This window comes from Macaca thibetana, chromosome 1 (assembly GCF_024542745.1).
Source record: "Macaca thibetana thibetana isolate TM-01 chromosome 1, ASM2454274v1, whole genome shotgun sequence".
NCBI lineage: Eukaryota > Metazoa > Chordata > Mammalia > Primates > Cercopithecidae > Macaca > Macaca thibetana.
The window spans coordinates 154,783,707-154,805,312 of record NC_065578.1 but is presented as its reverse complement, the minus strand read 5'-3'; the positions used below and the strand labels follow the sequence as shown (position 1 = coordinate 154,805,312).

General features: G+C 41.7%; 1 long non-coding RNA gene across 1 annotated transcript; it reads right to left on the bottom strand.

Moving 5' to 3' along the window:
* Window positions 1-206: 206 nt before the first annotated feature.
* LOC126950572 (uncharacterized) lies at window positions 207-17,953 on the bottom strand. The gene is made up of 3 exons (XR_007724272.1): window positions 17,827-17,953; window positions 6,823-7,011; window positions 207-3,466 (listed from the first exon to the last, which is right to left on the bottom strand). It is a non-coding gene; the product is annotated as an uncharacterized LOC126950572 (long non-coding RNA).
* Between the last annotated feature and the right edge of the window lie 3,653 nt (window positions 17,954-21,606).

The following is a 21,606-nucleotide window of genomic DNA, read 5'->3' as shown; positions in this document are numbered from 1 at the left end:
AACTAGAGGTTTCTGATGGAATTTCCATCTTGAAGATAAGATAGAAAGGAAGAAATATTCCTAGTGAGTCCAATTATCTCAGGAAATAAGACAGATGTCTTTTCCTCTGGTCTTCCCCCTCCATTCTTCTGAACCCAGCTGCACCACAGCATCTCAGGCCCCTATTTTTTCCAGTCTGTGAAGCTCAGAAGCAGCAGTGTTCAGATTCTAGTTCTACTGTTCTGGCTTCGGGAAGCAGAGGCTGAGGCCTATCCTCCCAATCCCTTCTCAAATCCATCCCCTAGGCTGCATCAGAATGAAGCAATTCAATTGCATGCAGGTAAACTTCTCTTGGTGCATGATTTAATTTTTTTTTGGTAACCCTGAAAACGGCATTTCACCCAGGATATGTTATCAGTGAGCTCTCTGAGCAAATAATACACTAAAAACAAAATAAATAAAATAATGTTCTTTTTGTATACATTTGGCACAAGTGAAGACCCCTTCCTGTGTGGGTGCTTAGCTGAATTATTTTTGCCTACTGGCATTCCTGTCCCTAGAATGAGCAAGGCTGCACAGCTTGTCGAATATGAGGAGGTCAGGCTCCATCATCTGGTGGATACACGTGGCTCTCTCTTCTCCCTCAGGTGGATGAAATGCAACTTACATAATAAAAATGGAAGCATTTCAGGCAATATGACAGAGCCATGTGTAGATGAAGAAGGATTTTCAGCACCTCTGTAGGAAATTGGAATTGGCTAATGGTTCCTCAGTATATGAAGAGAACTGACTTCATCAACCTCAGCAAAGATTCCAGTGCTACAGGAATTCAAGCTTTACAGCTCTGCTTCTACAACTGTCAGGAGCCTCTTGGGGGATGGCAAGTACAGAAAAGACTGAAGAAAGACATATTCCAGTCACCCCCAAGTTCATTTCCACTTCAGGCTGAGGGCCTGCCGGCCCAGGGGAAGCTCTGTCTCTTCCAATTTGGTGTGAATTGAGACCATCCATCCCGGTCGAGCTGCATTCTAGGCTTTTTTCTTGCTGATGTCAAAAGGCTGAATGTGGACTTCAGGACGGCTTGAGGGCTGTCTCGCCTGCTAACACTGATTTTATGATATGCTAAACATAACATTCAATAGCTATTACTTCCACTGTCAGAGAAACAACTTGAGCTATCTATCTTCCTCCTCAGACTATATTACATTTCTCCCTGCAAATGACAACGCATTATAATATCTTTTATTATAATATTACTTATTTATCGCCAAAGGTTTTCCAGCATTAATGCTGAGGGCTCTCATTCTTTATCTGCTTTTTGGTTTGTTTGTTATGAATGTCACATTTTATTTATCAAGATGGGCTCTGTTCAGAATTTGTGGAGCCATAGTCTTCTGATTTACTTCTTATGCAAACCGGAGCTTTTATCTCATTAGATTTCTCAGCACGTAATGAGCACAGGATGGACAAAGTGTTCTACATTTTTATTTTTTTGAGACAGAGTTTCACTCTTGTTGCCCAAGCTGAAGTGTACTGGCGCTATCTCGGCTCACCACAACCTCTGCCTCCTGGGTTCAAGTGATTCTCCTGCCTCAGCCTCCCGATTAACTGGGATTACAGGTGCACGCCACCATGCCCAGCTAATTTTTTGTGTTTTTAGTAGAAATGGGGTTTCACCATGTTAGCCAGGCTGGTCTCAAACGCCTGCCCTCAGGTGATCCGCCAACCTCAGCATCCCAAAGTACTGGGATTACAGGCGTGAGCCACCGTGCCTGGCCTCTACTTTCTTGCTTTGTCAAAGGACCCAAAGGGAAAGCATCAGGATTTAGGATTATGGCCCTTGAACCTTGAAAATGAGTTCCTGGGGTCATCTGTGCCAGTGTCCCCCTCTCTTAAGACAGGACTTTAACCTTGATAGTCCCATTTTAGCAAGAACTCTGCCGAAGGAGCTCCCGTAATAGTTCTTGGTATCTTGTTCCACAGTTTAGCAGCCTTCCTTCTGAGAAGCTCTTCCTCCACATCCCCCTCTAAATTAAAGCTATTTCCTTAAGTCCAGTCAAAAATGTGATATTCTGCTGAGACATTATTTCTCTAAGAAGGGTACTGGAAACCCCAATATAGAAAATCTCTTAAATGGCATACACACTTGGAGGCAGTTACTTGTTTTACAATAAAACCAAAAACCTAAAATCATGCTTCCTTGAAGAATATCTTCTTTAGTTCTCTTAAGTGACTATGTATACATCATTAATTACTAGACAGAAAAGCTTTTATTTTATTTTTTTCTTTTTCCTCTGTTAGGAGTAGGTAGATGTGCAGGCAGAGAAGATGAATTAAAGTGCCAGCAAACTAATGCTTACTGAAAGTTTGACAGAATTGCTGATATGGTCCTTGGAAAAACTAGAGATATCCTTACATTGATACATTGGTATAAAAACATCAATTTGCGTTCCACTTTGCTGGAAAGAAATGGGGTTCAATTGTACTTGAGAGTGAACCTTTGCCCTAAATTTCTCTAGAAATTTCTCTAGCACCTAAAATCTAATGGAGGCTGAACCCCCAGTTAAGTCTGGCCTTGGACAAGTGGATAAATGAGGGATATAAGAGTTGTTTACTCCCCTGATTGACGCTCTTTTTCCGTTGTAAAGTGACCCCATCCTATCCTGTCTTTTCTCACCTGGGCACCCAGTACTAAAATAATGCTAACTTTTTCTGTCCTGTTCCAAAGATGATATCTGAGAGGCTAATGGTTGATCAAAGCCTGAGGCATTACTCCCTCCCAGGCTGGTTTACATTTTAATAGCAGACTATGGGAAAGGAACATTATTATTCAAAGAATGATACTATCATAGTGAAAATTCAGACATCATAGAGAACTGATGGAGGATATACTTAGACTAGGGCCGGAAGCTGAAGGTACTCTTAATCACTCCTTGTCAGGGACTCAAATCCTTCTGTCCACGAGACCACATCAAAATGTCCAGTTGAGCAATCCTTCCTGCACGTCATGTATTGAGGCCATCCCTTCTTTGGCACCATGCCAATCACAGGAGAAAGGCAAAATGCAACACCTTGGCCAATGCAGAGGAGTATGTTGAACATCCACACAAAACAAGACACCATGTATTTTCAGCTGTTTTCCCCAAAATGGGTGCTAATGAGATGAAAGGCTTGCCCCTGATTGGAAGAATGTGTTGGAAGGCTTGTAGTTGCCATTCTTATACCCTAGCCTGCCCACCATCCTCACAAGAAGAGAAAATGGTGCAGCTGAGAAGTTCTGCCTTATCATGGTGGGAAAGGAGGAGTGGTTTCAGTGGGACGTGGCGGATTGTAACTTCTTGGGTACTGTCAGAAACTCATATTCCAGTCTCAGAGTCCTGCACTCTGCATTCAGCCCTTAAGCTAGCAAGGCACCAAGGATGTTAGCAGGCTCTGTGAATTATTCACAATGCAGAGGGACTCTTCCTAGAGCAGTGTAGGCTTGTTTCTGAAATACAAAATGCAAGATTGGCAAAGTAGAAAAAGAGGATATTGAGACTATATATTTTGTTAGACTCGTTGGCCTGTCCTACATCTGACTCTTTGGTGTTGTGCCTGCCCCCACCAACCCCCCAAAAAGATGATGAGTTGAAAACAAGGGCCCTATATCCAGATGAACAGTTACCTTGAATTTCCCTCTTCCCCCATTTTCCAACAGTCCAACTTCTATCCTTTCTCCTCCTGTCTATTAAAATAAGTTTGGTTGGTTTGGGTAGATTTGCTATCTCAAACTACCTCTGAGCCTCCTTTTTAATCTTGGAGAAAGGACAACAGATCTAGTCATCTCATTTTTGATGAATCTTGGGCATTTCTGCAGTGACCATAGCCACCAGATGAGTAAACTCTTCCTCCTTGACACTATTGTCTCAATTGATGGGCTGAGTTCTAGATGTCTCCAAAACACTACACTGCTGGAAGACTGGTCATCTTTTTAGTACATTAAGACAAAAACAATCATTTATGAGCTGTGGTTTGTGAAATGGTGCAATAACTATTTGCATATTGTTTTCTATTGATCTATAGACCAATAAACTGAGCTCTCCGAAGCTATTGGTGAGTTCTATGGGGATGGAAAGGAAGATCCCCCTAAATGCCTTACCCTCTTGGTATCTAAGTCCAGCTGTGGTATAGTCTATCTGATTCTTTTGAAATTTTTTTTGCCAGGTAAGTTATTTACCCCTGTTATTTATTAGAGGTGCCTCTTGCAATGCTAAATTGCTTCTTCAAAACCATGTAGTTGATGACTTTTAGGGGAATGAGGTTGACAGAGTGTAGGGGATGTAATCACCCCAATCCACTTTATCCTCTTAGTGTCATGGCTCTCAGCAAACTTTTTTTAGTGTCAAGTCCCAAGGGAGAAAATCAATGAAATGGTCTCTACCCTGGTCCAAATAACTCCAGATCCCATTGATCTCCCTTTCCAAGTACCTGCTTCCCCAAGTAACTAATTAGGATGGGACTTTTTTTAATACCCACCTCTCCTTCTGCTGCCGCAGATTCAATTCGTGTTTTCAATATGTATACATATATTTGCCTGGATGACTAGAAGAGCCCCCTGGCTGTTTCCCACCCCTGCCTCCAGTCTTACACTTCTTCAGTTCATCTGCTATAATTTAGGCACAGCAACTGTTCCAAAATGTGAATCTGATCATTTCAGTTTCTTGCTTAAAATTCTCTTCATTTGTCTTAGGATAAAATCTAAGTTCTTTGCAAGCCACAAAAGACTGTTTATGGGTCTCGATCTCACCTTTTACCATCATCCCCATTGGAATTCCATGCTACTGAGAGCACCCATCCCTTACCGGGGATTCCTTTCACATGCTCTTCCACCTTTTTGGAATATTCTCTCTGAAACCATCTAGTCTTTTGTGGTTAACTTCTATTCACCCTTTAGGATTCACCTGAGAGATTTCCTTTATCTTGAGGCCATTTACAGTTAACTGCTATGGATTAGGTTAGAGCTAGCTATCCATTGTGGGGGTGCCCAACAACCTTTGGGTTTGTTTCTGACAGAGCAGTACCTCCCTTTGTTTGTGTTTTCTGTTTGCTTGCATTTTTGTCTACAGACATTAAGTTCTTGAGGCAAGGACTGTGTCTTAGTCATCCTTCTAACTTGGGTACTTGATCAATAGACTAGAAGATTAGCAAATACTGGGTGAATAAATGCTTGACCTATGTCAATATAGGTTAATTGCACCCAATTAAGTTCCTCCCTCCCTTGCTTCCTTCCTTCTTCCATTCTTCTTTTCTTCCTTTCCTCCTTCCTCCTACCCCACTTTATTTCTCTTCTCTCTCTTATGGTTTGGAAGGTTTTTAAAATTTATTTTATTTTATTTTTTTAGTCCTACATATGGTGTTATACTGGGCTTATCAATGGATCATTTTTGGATGAATATAATCCCTGTTATTTCTTCCAGGTAACCCTGGTTAGAATTATAGACTTCCACTGCCCCCTCCCAGATTTTTCTACTCTTATCATCATCATATATGTATACATATGTGTGTGTGTGTATATGTATACCCACCTCTCCTTCTGCTGCCGCAGATTCAATTCATGTTTTCAATATGTATACATATATTTGCCTGGATGACTAGAAGAGCCCCCTGGCTGTTTCCCACCCCTGCCTCCAGTCTTACACTTCTTACGTGTACACACACACGTATATATATACACATATATGTACGTGGGGATTCCACAGGGGAATATATGTATATAAATAAATAAATATGTATGTATTTATTATATATGGCCATAAGTATTATCAAACAACTGGCACAATACAGAAAGATGGTTACCAGCTTCTAAATCAAAGACTCTTAATTTTGTAGTTCACTTTCCTGTCACACACTCCTACAAGGTGCTTAACCAAAAGTTCCATTAGAACTAGCTGGGCTCCATAGAAGAATATAATATATATTATGTATGTATTATGCACATACATATATCTGCTACATATATATTATATATAGATATACAGACACACAAACATACATACACACACACACACACACACACACACAACTATCTATGTTAATATCATGTCATGGCCAAGAGAGTCCTGTTCTCCGTCACATTCGTTTCCAGTGGAGTGGTGCAAAGTGGTGAAGATAAGGGATAGGGAAGTAGAAATGAGCCCCAAATGCTACATTCCCTAGTCTAGTAGGGTTTCATTATTTCCTCTCTCAATTCCCCTTACCTCTGATGCTGGGACATCCCCAGAGTCTTTGGTAGTCATTAGCTTTGTCCATTAAATATTTTCCAGACACATGATAGGACTGCACTTACTTGCCTAAATAGAAGCAGAAGGCCCACTTTCAGACAAACACTCCTAGAGCAGAGAAGTGATTCACCACTCTCAGAAGGCAGCTGCTTCATCAGCTTGGTCCCAGAGTGAGGACAATGATGAGCAAGCAATGACAAACAGGAAGAGAGGAAGGGACAAGCTTAATTGGGTGCAATTAGCTTACACTGACATAGGTCAGGCATTTATTCACCCACCATCTTCTACTGCCATGCACTAGGGTTGTGAGATAGAGCTTCATTATGTTAAGTCACTAAGATTTGCAGGTTATTTGTTACCACAACATAATCTAGTCTTCCTTGACTGATGCAGAGCCACCGAAATATAGTTTCCTCCTCACTAAATCCTCCTAGTGGGGATTCCACAGGTAAAGGTGGCCATGACATGATATTAATATAGATATATGTACATATATGTATGTGTTTATATATATATTTCCCTGTTGCTCCTGCTGCCCTGAACTAACCTCTGTGGGTGGGGAGACATGGTTCTTCATCCTTACCTGATTTGTTCCTGACACTCTTATCAGTTGGAGCTTGAACAATTGCTTCGCCACCATGTCCACCACTTCCTTTGGGGAACAGCTCCTGCCTCACCAGCTTTGAATGCAGGCAGGCTTCCTGCAGCATGAAGAAAGTCCATCTGTAGTAGAAGTGGGTGCTGTCAACACACACAGCAGCAGAGACAAGAGCTATGGAGAGAGAGAAACCTGACAGTTTTGTGAGCTAATAAATCTCTCCCAGTTCTTAAACTAATCTCAGATGTTTATCTGACAGTCGTAACAAAAATAATTCTTGATAATTCATCCAGTAATATTAAATCTTCTTTCTCTGAGTGATCCTGCTTTCCTAGTTTTCTTCCCTTTATGCTGTGGTGGCAAGTATACAAGTGAATCCAGGTCCTTGGTCATGATCTTCCTGGTAAACAGGCACTCAGCTCTGAGAGCCTCAGGGCTATACAACCATTAGCTTCTCTTAGCCAGAGGTCAGATACATACCCACTTCATCTTCCTGAAGACAACTGGAACCAAAGTAAGTAAAAAGACCTCTGAGCACATAAAATGCAGTCCATACAACTCATACTCAACCTCCTGAATATTACTCTAAGGATTATCTATTCATAAAACCTCAGAGTTAATTTCCTCTCATTGTACTTAAGATGATAATACTTTCTCAATTTTCTTCTACCTTAGAATAGAAGTAGTCAATTCGAAAGGATGAGGAGGGAGTGCTTTTCCTCTTAGTGGTGGAAGGTGACACTGGCTAGTCCATCAAAGGAGAGTCAGAAAAACTACAAATGACAAGCAAAATGCCTCAAGACTGGGGTCATAAGATGTTAGAAAAACAGTGTTTTATATAACTAATGCTCTTCGTATCTCACTGCACATCATTGCTTTTACAGCTCTGTACACAAGAAGATGCTACTAGTGGTGACCCTAAGTCAATATAATGTTAAATTATCTTTGGGATATTTGGTTTATTAAGGCAGGGGGCTGTTTAAGTTAATTAAAAAATATGATATGATGAATTGTTTCAAATGCTTGGCATTCAAAGAGTTAAATCCCCATTTTTTTTCCCTGGCAAATTTATTTATGTAGAACATCCCTTTCTTTGATACTGCTGAGTCCACGAAGTGAACTGTATTGTTTATCAATATAAATAATTTACAGTACAGACATATTTATCTTGTTTGTGTGCACACTCTTTAGTATGAGATAATGTTTGTGGATGTGTTTTTTAATCGGTAGAATACAATACAATGTTCTTTATCATCGTACTCCCTGGAAGTCCTGAATGACATTGATATTCATTGGCTTCTTCTTCCTTAGGAATCCCTGGATGAGCCATTCTCAATGTTTAGTGTACATAAAGTTCTGCTGGGAAGCTCGTTGAGAGTGCAGATTCCCAAGTCTCATTCTTAGTTATACTGATTTAACGGATCTGGGGTAGAATCCAGAAACCTGGATTTTAAATAAGGACCACCCCCCTCCCCTGCCCTGCTGTTCCAAGTGATTTTCACACAGGCAGTCCAAAGTCTAACATTTTACAAAATACAGCTCTCTGCTGGTCTACAGCCCACAACCGCCCTGGGATGGCTCCCTTTTTCCCACTGGACTTGAAAGGAAATCTTCCCTCCTATACAGTGTCTCAGTCAGAACCCAGACCTGAGTCATTGAACAGAGGGTGGAAATCATAAAATAAAATAGAATCTGGTTGAGGTGACTGGAATAAGTTGGAGAAAAAAAAAATAAAGACTTCCTAAGTCAAGTTTTAGGTGGTGGTATAATTAGAATTATTATCCATTATTTATGTGGCAGATGATGTTCATGAGGTGCTTGATGACTCTGTCTTAATAGGCAGTGGTTCTGCTGAAGGAGAAGGTGACATTGGCCTGTTCTTTCTCCCCGCTGCCTCCCTCCCGCTGTCTCTATTCTTCTACTGAGCCCAGCTAGCTCTAATGGCAGTTTTGGTTCAGCACCGTGCAGGAGTGTGTGATAGAAAAGCAAAGTACAAAATCAAGAGCCTTTGATTTAGCAACTGGTGACCATCTTTGTGTAATGTGCCAGTTGTTTGATAATACTCATGGCCATTCCTTGACCACCATCTCTGTGATGGACGTTTGTCATCTATGATCTCATTAAATACTCATAACAGCCTTTCAAGTAGACTTTATCTCTTTAAAGATGAGGAAACTCAGGTTCAAAGAGGTTAAGTGACCAGCCCATGGCAACACAGCGAATAAATAGTGCAACCAGGTGATCTGAGTCTAACACGCAGCACCTTTCCACTACTTGTCCCCAAGAGCCCTCAAAGGGAAGAGCACATTAGGGCTCTTGTGTCTCTGTAAGTCATCCTGGGTCTCGTTAGTGCTTTGCCCTTATTATGGTCAATAGTGACCCTTGCCCTCTCTTGCCAGGTTCATTTAGTCTTCTCTGCTTTTTCCCAGTGTCACAGCCTAGATTGCTCTATAAAGGGGCACTTTTGGTAGAGCAGGGATCAGTCTTAACCTGAAGCTTTCTGAGAACAAAAAGCACTGGGTACACGTCATCCTTCCTCTGTCAATGAACCCCATTAGCTTTGCTGTTGCCTTTGCTATGACTAATATTTTTTCCTTCTTTCACCTGAATATAACCTTTCGAAAAGTCATGACCTATTATGTAAGGCTGGCATGTCCTAGGAGAAAGAGAAAACACAAAGTTAAGCATAGTCTGTCAAAATCAGGGGCAACTGGGCTTGAAAAAATCCTTGCTCTTCAGGGGCAGTGATATCCCAGTTTAGTGTAGTGAAAGTCATCGTGCCCAGTGTCCTCTAACAATCTGACTTTAATGGGGTTACTATAGCTGGGGTAAAGCATTTTATATGGAACCAGGTTTACATTATCCTACTCTTTAGAGATCTTGCTTGCAATGCTGTTCAAATCCTTTAATCCATAAATAGGATTCCAGACAGCACTGGGCTCCCTTCCAAAACTGTAATCTTCCAGTATATGAATTATTACCAAAAGATTAGGGTGTTTCTAGTAATAACATTTCAAATAAATCAGCTTTCATGGAGGAACAACAAACTAATATTGGAAATAACAATATAAAGACATTTATATAGCCACTTGCTAGAATAACTTCCCTAACCAGGGGCTTCTTTTCTCATTTACATTCATTCTGTTCGAAAAGTCTTTTTTCAGTTATTGTCAGCTGCTGGCTTTAGCCTTAGAGCATGCCACATGTTCCCTTGTCCTGGGACTCTTTGATGCCTGTGAAATCAGCAGTTCTATTTACCTAGGGATGGTCAGAGATATTGGCTACTGTCCCCAGAAGCTCTAGGTCCCTTTGGACTTTCTCTTTGACTCTGAAGAAGTGTGTAGGAAAAGCTATATTTACATTTCAGGCTGGAAAATACTCTTTCGGGGCTTCATATCAAAATTATAAATGAGATTGTGATGTAGAAGAGAGAGTTCCTTGCATGGCTTTAGGGATTGAGTCCTTTTTGGTGGCACAAAGATCTGTTGACAGTAAAGATTTACTCGGCATGTACACACCATGGTGATGACCCCAAGGCTGTGTGATGTGAGCTGAGAGGGCCTGCCTTATACCTGGATGAATTCTGACTTCATCGCTCACCAGTCTTAGGAACACTGGGCAAGTTTCTTCACTCCTTTGTCCCTCTATTTTCTCATCCATAAAATGGGGATATTTACTACCCTATGGGGTTATTGAAGTTAAATGAAGTATCAGAGGTAAAGTCAGAGCTCCATACTATGAGTTTTTTCCTCCCCTTTTTACTGTTCTTTTAAACCATTTGAGTTCATGGTGATGTGGCTGATAGATAGTGAGGGGCTTCACTCTCTTAGCCACAGATGGCTACTTTGAGAAATCCCTCCGGAACACCCATTTTTGTGACTCATGTCTGCGACCTTGAGTGAGTTGTCACACTTCTGGATCTCCACTGCATCTTCTATTAGAGAAAGTATCTAGCTCCTTTCTAACTTGGTAGGTGAGAAGGCAGTAAAGTCAGTATTCATATATGAGCTCACATTTTAAGGAGACATTTCATAGTCATGGAATTTTAATGCTAGTAGAGATAATCTAGGAAGAAGAGTAATTAACATTTCTTAAAAGTACTCACTATGTTCAAAGTAATTTATATGCTTTGCCATATTTAATCTTAACAACCTCATTAGGGAGGTGGAGTCATGCCCAGTTTACAGATGTGGAAACTGAGGCTTAAAGAGTCACTTTTAGTTAATTTACTCCAGATTGTACAGCTAAAATGTGGTGGAGACAGACCTCAAAAATTATATAACTCCAAAGTCTTCCTATTGCACTGTTTTTACCCTCCATGATTCTTATTTTACAGATGACCAAAAGAACTGGGACTTAAATCATTTGTCCATGGACTTAGCTGGTTAGTGAAAAATGCAGGACTAGAACCTGAGTTTCCTGATGCTATTCCTGTGCACCAGCTCCCCTCCCAGCCCTGAGAATTGGTATATATTGTCTAACCTCACCGCCCGTCTTATATTATTATTTCAAAGATGCTTTGTTTTCATTTTTGGTGGCTTTTCTATAGACACAGGCTCCTGACATTTTAGTTCTAAGACTCTCTTCTTATATGAAAAGGTTGGAATAGTTGATTTCTTTGGTTCCTGCTAGCTCAAAAATTCTATTATTCCTATGACCCTCCATTCCCCATAGTAGTTAATGATCTGTAAAGAAACACTTAAATGCACCGGTTTACTACCTTCTCACTCTGCAACCTAGAGGGAAGCCAGCTATTATTTTTTTTTTCTTCAAAAGGGAGATCTGAGACCCACATTGCTTGAGCAACTAACTCAAGGACATAGCTCATCAGTGGCTGAGCCAGGCCTGGAATGCTCGAAGGAGATTGTGTTTTCTTCACCTGTTAACCTCAACCCTTAGCAGAGGGGCTGGGACATAGTGTGTGCTTGTTTACAGTAGAATAAATATGCTTGTGCATTAATGAGCCATGAGTGAAGTTGAACCCAGGCTTCCCAACTCCCAGTATAGGCTTCCATTAGCAGCTCTTCCTCCAAACCTTTCGTATTGAAGGAAATTTGCCTGTTTGCTAAGTGATTCATATGTTGGGTTTCCTAAAAGCAAAGTGGCCCCACAGAGTACATTTCAAAAAGTGGAGGTTTTATTTGTTATTTGCAGATCACTGGGGTGGCAGGTCTGAATTCAGACCTGGGAGGATGGATGAGTGAATTTGCACACACCACTCCAATCTACTCCTACTCTGTCAATTTAAGGCAGCATTATTATATTATTAATGGGATGGGAGAGGGGATGCCTGGAGAAGAGAGATTTGTGAAATGTCTCTTCAGATTAAAGGAGCTTTGAAATGGAAAGCATTAGCCCTCTGATTAACTGAGCCCTGCAGTTTACATTTTGGACTTTAAAATAAAAGTGAAAAGAGTAAAAACACCACTGTGTTTTTGGAAGCTTGTGCCATTTTTTTTTTCTTTCCCTTTCCAGCCTTCCGCTTAGCTGCCCCTAAAGGCAGGCGATGATGAATGGCGCCTACTACAAAAGAAAGACGGCGGGCACACATGGGCCCGATGTTGTTTCTGTCAGGGCAGCTCAAAGGGAAGGCCGCACCACACGGTGAGTTCCCCCTTTTCTCCCTAAACAAATGTTGTTTTTACTGAAGTGGGGCCGTTCTGATTTAATTACAGGGGGAAAGAGAAAGACACTGTCCATTCTTCTGCTCCATGGAGAAGAGACATTGGCAGGCTTGGGTGGGATGAGAACCAGAATGCACCAGTCCTCAGGGCCCCTGGCTCAATTACTCTTTCTGCCTTGGTTTCCCCATCTGTCAAAACCAAAACAAAGCTTTCCTAGCTGTCTCAGGGGGTGTGGAGGGACTGCTTTTATAAATTAATCTGATGACACGAAGTGTGGGAAAGGGGAGAAAGGGGCATGAGAGGGTCTGTGCCAACCAGCAGCGATGACTTCATACATTTGTTTTCTGTCAGTATGAGAGGTGGGAACAGGGCTGGGTAAATGACAAGGGCTGAGACATATTTTTCCTTGGGGAGTTTTTGGAATAGACCAGGTGCCACTCTTCATTTCCCCACACACAGGCAAAGATACTATTGTTTAGATGATATTTAAAATCATGAAGGCAGAGGAGTGGACTTGACCTCCAGAAGACCTTTCTCAGATCAGGATTCTGGGACACAGATTTTCGCAAGCAAGCCTGTGCTCTGGGCGCTGAAGACAATGCATCTTCGTTGAAAGGCACTCCATCCTTCTCCCAGCTTGCAGCATAAGGCTGGTTCCACTCATTAGCAGGCAGGCCCGTTTCTCAGGCGCTGGCCTGCTCTTCTTAAGCAACTATTGTCTCCTTTCCTATTCAGCTGTCAGCTCATTCCCTATGATGCTGCTGACTTTCAGCCTGAAAAGGGTCTTTTCCCTGCTGGGCAGTGAGGCAAGCTCCACCCAAGGGGTTGCAGCCCCTCCTCTCTGCTTTGGAGAAAGAGCCGGCATCCTCCTAATACTATCCAGTGATCTTGGCTGGCCCCAGCCCAGTGAAAATAAGGAGCTGTGAAGACAAGTACATTAATAACTCTTATTCATATTTCTAGACACCTCTATAGTTGGGTAGACAGGTTATGTGGAGGCAAAATATATTAGTTTAGGAGTAGAAAACATGAAACACGTTGACAAATCCACCAAGGGTCAAATGAACCATGCATTTATTTTTAGAGATTAGGCAAAACCCCAAAGATTCCATGCAGTGTTACTTGGGAGAAGTACTAAGGCTAAAAGGCCAGATACTGAGGTCCTTGTTTTCATTCTGGAACTGACCAGTTAGTTTATCTGAGTCCAACATGTTGCAAGGCTAGTGACTGATGGCAAATCACTTGGCCAGAGGGTGAGCCTAATGCCTCTCTGTACCAGCCTAAAAACAGATCTACTCATAGACGTATTGTGTTTTATGGTACATAAAAGAGCAGCAGTCTTAAATTTGGGAAATTGTATTATTCCCTAGACACACTTCTCACTAGTTTGCCTTCTGGATTCAAATTTATATTAAAATAGATTGAGAAAAGACGAAGCAGAAAAAAAAATTGTAATTCTTTTTTTTTTTTTTTTTTTTTTTTTTTTTTTTTTTTTTTTTTTGCAGCAGGGTCTTGCTCTGTTGCCCAGGCTATAGTGCAGTAGTATGAACATAGCTCATTGTAACCTTGAACTCTTGGGCTTGAGATCCTCCCACCTCAGCCTGCTGAGTAGTTGGGACTGCAGGTGCATGCCACCACACCCAGCTAATTTTTTAAAAAAAAAATTGTGTAGAGACAAGGTCTCACTTTGCTCCCCAGGCTGGTCTCGAACTCCTGGCCTCAAGTAATCCTACCTGGCCTCACAAAGTGTTGGGATTACAGGCCTGAGCCACTGTGCCTGGCTTTGTAATTCTATATAAACTGGAGTTTTAGTGATCATTATTGAGAAAATATTTCCAAAAATTGAAAAATAATACATTGCAACCCCCAAACCAGTCGTCTTTCTCTTTGCTCCTGAGATGGCTCTGTGTAAACCTCGTTTGGAATGCCCTGGACAGGACAGACTGGCTGCAGCATTGCTATGGCATCTGTCCTGGGCTTGCTGGTGGTGGAGGCAGGCAAAATCCTGGCTTGGGGAAGATAGAAAGGTGAAAAGTTCATGATGTACTTGAAGCTGAAACAATGAAAATTGTATATCCATTAGAGGGAAGAGAAGAGGGAATTTCTAAAATTGCTAACGGGACTAATTTGCCCGTTTTCCCTTGAGAGGCAGGTTCATCCCACACTTCAGGATGTTATGGATCTCTTGCAGTTTCCTGCTGTCTTATGAATTTTCTGTCACGTGGCATCTCTTTTCTCCCTTGCTTTATTCTTTGGCATCCCTTTTTTCCTCCTCAGGCGTTCAGATAATCAGCCCCATGATGCCAGGTGACTTGCTCCCGTTCAGCATCATTGCGTCTTCACATTCACTTGCAACTTGGGGCCCTTCAGAGCTGGCCAAGCCTGGTAATTAAAATGTCCTCTTCATCTTTAATTGCTTCATTTAACATCTAGTGCAATGGTTTAGGAGGGCATGTGCCCTCTGCAACGATCTGGTGTGCCCTGGATAACTGACAAGCAGCACCTCTTGCCCCTGGCTCAGGAAGATTAGTCTGTTTGGGGACTGGGCATCTTCAAATTCCAGCCATCCTTTGACCCACTGTGCTTTCTCACTTGCTTGGGAAATGTAATTTTAATTTCCTCTGCCTTCCTGGGTGTCAAGTGGGGACCGTGTCCGCCCCACCCTCACATACAGAGAGGATATTACATCTCCCTGGAACCTTATCATTGCACAGACCACACACTCTTACCTGAGTCAGGTGCAAGAGAGTGGGGAGAAGCTCAGGGCTGGGTGGGAAAAATCTGAGTCTGAGTCGTAGCTCTGCCAGTTCCTAATAGGGACGTGGGGACCAGGTCCTTGCTGCGCTCCCTAAAGCCTCACTCTCCTTTCTTGCAAATGCTGCAGTGACACCCACACTACCGGGTTACTGGGGGGACTAGATGAGGCAAGTGAGAGAAGTTAGGTAATACCTTAAACAAATGAAAAAAAATGTAAGTTAAGATTGTGGCACAGAGGCCATCTGGGATCATGAGTGTGACTAAAAGAGATGGCCTCTCCCTTGTATCCTTTAAGCATGGCTGTGGGAGGGAGGGCGGAAGAATCAGACATCAGTTGAGTATGGCAGCAGGGGATGATGATGCTTACAGGGGGAATGCTACTGCAGGTAGCCTGAAGGTCATGATTCTTTGCCTCCACTTCTCTACATTGATTCTCCTAAAGAAAGTTAGTTGGGTGGCAGGGCCAGGCCCCTTCCTGCCAGAGGGATTTCATGGTGCCACCGGAAATCATGGATGGGGTGGCAGAAATAGTGAGCAGTATCTCTTGCTGATAATTTAAAGAACTGGTCAATGTGGAAAGATAGGATTATGTTTTCTGAAATAATTTCGTATGTTTAAGTCCCTTGGAGAAAGTCTAGCAAAGTGGTTGAGCATTCCTGGGAGCAGAGAAAATTATGTTGGTATTACTAAGACTTCTCCATGCTGAAAGTGTAGAAAAAAGGTAAAAAGTATTGCCATGTCCCTCTGAAATTTTAAATGAGCTTAACAATACTTTGAATTGAGCAACTTTTACCTCTTAAGCATGAAAAAATATTAGAGCTTCCTTTTGTAGAACGTGTGTGTGTTTGTGTGCATTCCTATGTGTACCTGTGCACATTTGGATGAATGGGATATGGGGAGAGGAGAATCCATCATCTGGATGGGGATGAGATGATACGGGGAGAAAATGCTAAGAGCTGGGCATTTTGAACTGGCCTGGTGACTTGGAGAAAAATTGACCCTTAGTGAATGCCAGATTTTGCAAATAAAAATATAGGATGACCAGTTAAATTTGAATTTCAGATAAACAACAAATACCTTTTTAGTATACATAAGTAGCATGAAATATTTAGAACATACTTATAGTAAATAATTATTTGTTGTTTATCTGAAATTCAAATTTGGATAGGCATCCTGTGTTTTATCTGGCAACCCTACTTTGGGTGGAGTGGTGTGCAATAGCAGTGTCTTTGGACTATGAAAGAAGCATACAACTATTAGTGTTCTTCCAGTGTTGACAGTGTCTATAAGAACCAGGAACTTGGGAGCAGAAGGTTTCAGATCTTGTACCCAATCAAGTGTTTGGAAAATATTTTGTTGCATATTGGAGAATAATGAATATGTTGAGAAAACCACCAGGTTATTCAGCACTGAATCACATAATTCTGCATTTATTCAATATCAATCTTTTTAAATCCTTTCATTAACAGAGCATTTATTGAGCACCTAATATTCCCAGACATTCTGTTTGCTGCTTGAGTAACTAGGATAGAAAGCCTGTGGTTATACTATGTTAGTTGGACTACTTAGATTACAAGGAAAAGGGGGAGATCCATTCAAGAACATCGAAGATGTCTTTTTCTCAGATAGTACATGTTTATCTCAGATTTCCTCTAAATTTCTGTTCTGTTCTCTTTTCTGCCAGCCAGCGTTTTCTGCTTACTCATTTTCCTCATGATCCCAAATGTCTACCATGGTAGCTAAAATTATACAGCCTTCCAGTTCCAACACCCACCCTCACTATTGGCAAGTATCTCTACTTAGTTTAAATCCTTGGAGAAAATTGGGTTGACCAGCTTGTCTTTTAAATACTCTGTCATAGGGTGCTCTCCAGACTTTGCTTTCATGGCTCTTGGGTCAAGTGTCCACCCCAGTTCAATCAGCTGTGACCAGGAGAAGGGGCAAGATGGTGCTGCAGATTGTCTAGTATATTCAAAATAATTGTCTAGCTCCTTACTTTCTCTTCTCCTCACACATTTAGTTCCAAAAATGTCCCTGCCTCAGTAAGCAATTATTTTTAAAGCTTAGTGGTAAAAAGTATAAACTATGGAGTCAGACTGACTGGATTTGGAATGTGGTTCCATCATTTTTGTTTTATTCTGCCCTTAAGAAAATTATTTAAACCTTTCTATGCCTTAGTGTCGTCACCCATAAAATTAGGATAATGAGAGGAACCACCTCGTAGAGTTGTTGTACAAATACATGGAAAGCACTTAGAATAGATCAGAAGGTGAGCACTTAAGGAATAGTGGCTATTATTATCAGCATTTTCACATATACAGGCATGCATTGACTCTGCCTCTTCCCATTAGGAGAAAATACGATGTCGTGACCTGTATTGCATCCAGAGTTGAAGTCAAAGGGCCACTTCAAAGACTTATTTTCAATCTCTAGGTGAACACCATTTCTTCCCTGGTAGCATTCCAATAGACTTAAATGGTACATTTAATCAATATAAAATACCAGATCAAAGCACAAAATTATGATAATAAACAAACAAAATATAACAAAATTGTAATACTGATTCTTACTCAGACAAAGAGGGAGAAAAACATTATAGAACACCCACCTTATCTTGCAGGAGAGTCCTTCAGCCTTGCATATACGGTATCGTTTTGTTCCTCTAAGTAGATCCATTTGTTGGTGATACACTATTGGAAGAAGTTTGAGTAGCCCAGGCCTCCTTCCAAGACCTATTCCAGTTGGTGCATGCAAAGGCCAGCATCTGTTAAAATAGGGCTGAGCCTTTTAAGAACAGCCTAGCACCTTTTACAAAAAACAGCCACTTGCTTACAGACACAGCTATAAAAAGCTGTAACTGTCCTGCAAAGGTCAAATCCCATGTGGCCCATGGAAGCCTCAAGCCTCTGCCTCTGCTACACAGAAACCTCAGCCTCCCCCATGTGTTACTTTCATGTACAAATGTCAGCCTTTGTGCCTATCTCAAAGGCCTCTCAATCAATCCATTAACTGTTGAGGTTTTGGAGCTGATAATTGTTCTCACTCCTTAAATCCCCATTTAAGTTTGTAATCAATTGAAAAATAGAAGAATAAAACATGGAGTTAAAACAATAGTAATACTAGAGTTGAGAATGTGTGGTTTGTGTTTGTAATCAGATTTATTTTAAATCACCCTTTCTTGCCTGTTAATGTTTCCTAATAGTGGAAACAGAGAGATATGAGCCTCCAAGCCCACCACTGTGAGACCACCTGAGATCCCCAATTCTCTTTTGGAATTAGGTGGAACTGAGTGCCTTCGCCCTGTGGACAGGCAGTTTCAATAACCCAGAAGGTGCTGAGTCAAGAATGCCCCATTTATTTATCCCCAGTGTCACTCATCATATAGTCCATTGTATTTGATTTGGAAAGAATTAATGATATAGAAGGAAGAAGAGAAGTTTTTTTTGCCAAAACTTCAAAAATAACTGACCCTTCTATTTTTATGAGCAAAATTAAAACTAGGGGAGAAGGGGAGGATAGTTTGTTGACTTCCTTTGCAGAGGAATGTGTGCCTTGTTCAGGGGGCACTGCTTGAGATTCTATTACTATGTCTTAGTCCATTTTCTGTTGCTGTAACTGAGTAACTGAGACTGGGTAGTTTATAAATAAAAGACATTTATTTTGTATGGTTCTGGAGGCTGGAAAACCCAAGTTTGAGGAGCCACATCTCATTGGCTTCTGGTGAGCGCCTTGTGCTGTATCATAACAGGGGAAGGCATCACCATGTTCCCATCTCAGTGGAGCACTGAGAGGCAAATAGGCTCTATTTTTTGGTAGGCGGGGGGGCGGGGGGATGGAGTCTCACTTTGTCACCCAGGCTGGAGTGCAGTGGCACAATCTTGGCTCACTATAACCTCTACCTCCCGGGTTCAAGTGATTCTCCTGCCTCAGCCTCCCGAGTAGCTGAGACTACAGATGAGCACCACCATGCCTGGTTACTTTTTGTATTTTTAGTAGAGACGGGGTTTCACCATGTTGACCAGGCTGGTCTCAAACTCCTGACCTACTGATCCACCCACCTCGTCCTTCCAAAGTGCTGGAATTACAGGTGTGAGCCACAGTGCCAGGCTGAAAACTGGCTTTTATAATAGCCCCCTCTTGTGATAACCTTTTAATCCATTAACCTGTTAATCCATGAATGCATTAATCCATACATGAGGGCAGAGCCCTCACGACCCATCACTCCTTAAAGGCCCCACCTCTTAATACTGTTATATTGGGGATTAAGTTTTAAGAATGTGTTCTGGAGGCGACAAACATTTAAACCAGAGCTGACTCCAAGGCATTTGGAGGAACCTTGTCCTTGATTTGGTACCTACGGAATGCATTTATTTTCTACCTGAGGGAAGGGGTAGGAGTAAATACCTGGGACAGAGTCAACACCGGATATTGGGATAAAGGAAGAGAACTCTGGAAGCACTTTTTGGACTTCTTAAGTCCCAGAGTCATTGACAAAGGAAAATGAGAATAAAATCTCTCAGTTCCTCCAAGCTTCCTAGGATTCAACAGTAGACATTTGTGGGGAATAACTAAAGCCACCTGAGTTTGATCCAGTATTCACCTGATCAACTAGCTTTTATTGAGATCTATCATATGTTTAAATAATTTTCCTGCCTACTAGACCTCAAGAAACTTTGGTTCCAATGGGAACAGCACACACGTGTGCCCCAATCCACAACCCCTCCCCACTACACAACATGCATGTGCTAGCGAACATAGAGCAGAATTTTAATGCAGTAGGAGTTCAAAGAGGAGACAATGCTGGTTTTGTTTTGCCAGAGCCTACAGGGAAAGTTTAATGGAGAGGACAACATTTCAGCATAACATTGAATGCCTGACAGGTTTTAAATAATCTGGAAGAAGAGAATGAGCATTACAGGCTCAGGTGGGGACAATTTAAAGGAAGAGAGCAAAAACATTAGGTGTTGGGATGAGCAAAAGTGTGTGTGTGTGTGTGTGTGAGCACGCGTGCCTGCCTGTTTAGTGAGGAGTAAAGGAGGAAATGTGTAAGTGTACCAGACTAGAAAAATCTACATGTTTTTTCTTATCTGTAAAATAAGAGCCTTTTTGTGCCTTTCCTACCTGACCTGTCCAGGGCATCTATGGTGCTGTTAATGTAATTTCCATACTTAAGGAGAACATAAATTCCACACATGCCTGTTTTTAAAAATGCACAGGCTATCCACACCCATTCCCAACCACAGAAAAAGTTGTATTAATTTGATTCAGGAGCACCTTTTATGATAGCATCTTTCCAAAAGACACACACAAACACAGGCCTTGTCTCCTCTTTCTCCCTTTGAAGTATCAGCCTCCGGAGACTTATGGGAAAACAGTCCGCTCTGTAGCCTCAAGGATCCCATCTCCATCCTGTGCCTCCTTCCCATGCATGTAATACCTTCCTTCCCTTCTCCAAGTAGCAATTCAGCTCCCTTCCCCATGGTGAGAAGAACACCTTTTTGCCTTTGTCAGGAGAAGGGATGCCTATGCAACAGATATTCAAGGAACTTATACATTCCACCCCTTCACCCCATCTCATCCGGACACACTCTAATAACTGGTTTTATGGAGGCAACTATATCAGTCTTATAGTCCCCACAACTCTGGACTCCGCTCTTGAGAGGGGCATTGACTGATAAAAATCTGGACTTTGTGGTGGCGATCATAAGTGAAGATAGATTTTAAAGAAAGAAGAGGGTAGGATAAAGTGGTTAAGGAGAGCTACATTGGGTGGGAAATGGGATCTGAACTGCATTGTTCAGGCTGAGGAGAATTTTGGTTAGTTGTTAAAAGGGAGAGGAAGGAGTGCCTGATGGAAATTTTGATCGTGCTTTGGGCATTGATGATACAATATTGGATGAGGTCAGTAGAGGTTAGGAATGAATTTCCCTGTAAAGTTCTTGGCTCAGATACCTTGATTTTAAGGCTGTGTTAAGTAGTTTTCTTTCTCCTATTTCCCATTCCTTCCTGGACTAGTTGTATCACCAACATCAAGCTACAAAGAAATTTCTTTCAGCAAATAAAACTCTTTACTAATTCTAGTCCTTTTGGAAAGGCTGTTGGTGATCAGCCAAACACCCTCGCCATCCCCCCTCCTTCCCTCTTCTTGCCTCCCCAGGGCTTTTTATTTTTTTCTCTCTCTCCAGGTTGATAGATTCCCTTGATATAAGAGGGAAAGGGAGCCGCTAAAGAGTTGTGTGCTGTATATCTTCATCAATGTCTGGGCAGGCGAAAGTGAGAGCCTGAGTCAATTAAGTGGAACACCGATGGGGAAGGGGGCGTGGTTGGTACAGTTTTAGGGGAGGACGGCGCTAAATCAAGCACATAATTTCCAAAGTGCCACCCATCA